The sequence below is a fragment of the Frankliniella occidentalis genome, unplaced genomic scaffold, assembly GCF_000697945.3.
Source record: "Frankliniella occidentalis isolate FOCC.00 unplaced genomic scaffold, Focc_3.1 Scaffold37, whole genome shotgun sequence".
NCBI classification, from domain to species: Eukaryota; Metazoa; Arthropoda; class Insecta; order Thysanoptera; family Thripidae; genus Frankliniella; species Frankliniella occidentalis.
Window position 1 is genome coordinate 1,228,875 of NW_026267167.1, and position 1,449 is coordinate 1,230,323.

A 1,449-nucleotide genomic window follows, 5' to 3' on the forward strand; every position below is an offset into this window, starting at 1 on the left:
AGGGAGGGAGGGAGGGAGGGAGGGAGGTGTGCCGGCCAAGGCCGCCTGTGGAGCCCGGGGTGGGCTGGCCGCGCAGCGCGCGCGCTTGGCGGGTCTGCCTAAACGCGCCTGGGCATGGCAGGAGGCGGCAGAGGTGCGGACATCTACGACAGTATCGCTCTCTATCTCTTTGTTCTCTACTACTCGTTGTCTTTCTCTCAGATTTTCCACGCCCTGCATTTCCTAACGACCTCTGTATCTTTGCCTCCGTTACTTTTTGTCTCGGAGGTTGTTGAGAAAAATTAAACCAACCTTTCCAAACGCGAGGCGATTTTTTATATGCATCTCTCGCACAGTATAAATTTGTGCCTTAACGTTAGGTTTTGAGGGTTTTTCTCCTCGGATGTTTTTTATTGTACCTTTGATGTTGTTGTTGTTGTTTGTTTTTTATTTGCTTTTTTTGTTGTTTTTTTGTGCGAACGGCTTTTGCGGCGGCATGCTACGGGAACGTCTCCGCGTTGCGGTGGCGACATCAGTGAGGAGGGCGTCGAGGGGCTTGTCATGCCAGACACGATCCGTTGGAGAGGAGGGGACGAGGGCCGTAGGTCGGGGGGCAGACACCGTGTCAGCAAACTCCAGCGAGGAGTAGCTCGCCAGGCCCTCGGCTGGGCCGAGGATAGGAAGCTGAGAGCTCTGGAGCAAGAGTCTTTCTGCACCTACACCACGCGGTAGGGTGAGAGAGGGGAGAGAGAAAACGCAGTCCCGCCAGACGCCCGATGAGGATGAGCCGTCGGAGGAGGACGACGAGGAGGACAAAGAGAACAACACCGAGGAGGGTGACGCCAAGGAAGGCGACGTAGAGGGCGACGAGGGCGACGCCGAGGAGCACGACGACGAGGGGAGGACGACGACGACGACGACGAGGACGACGACGAGGACGACGACGACGGGGACGATGACGACGAGAAGGGCGACGCCGAGGACTATGAGGACGAGGAGGGCGACACCGAGGAGGGCAACGACGAGGAGAAGGACGACGACGACGGCGAGGAGGAGGTCGTGAGGAGGGCGAGGCGAGTAGGATGAGGATGTTAGACGGGGACGTTGAGGTCGCGTGGTGGCCTCCCCCGCGGAGGACGGGCGACTTGTCAGCGTTGTCCCCCCCGCTCCGCTTCTCTCCGCTACGCTCCGCCACCCGTCACCTATCGCAGCCGGCCGCGGCCGCCACGCCTATCGGCCTCCACGGGGAGGGGGATGGCCACGCGCGGCCTTGGGGACCGATCAGCCTCCGGGCGGCGCGCTCTTCCCGTATCAAATATTGACATCGGGGGAGGCCGGTGAGGGATCGGCTGGCCGAGAGACGGGTGGGCGGAGAGGGGAGAGGGGAGGGGCGCTGGAGATTCTTCCTTTAACCCCTCGCCGACGTCTCGTGGTTTCCGAAGAGGTTTCCTTGTGGGGCGCGTAGCAGGT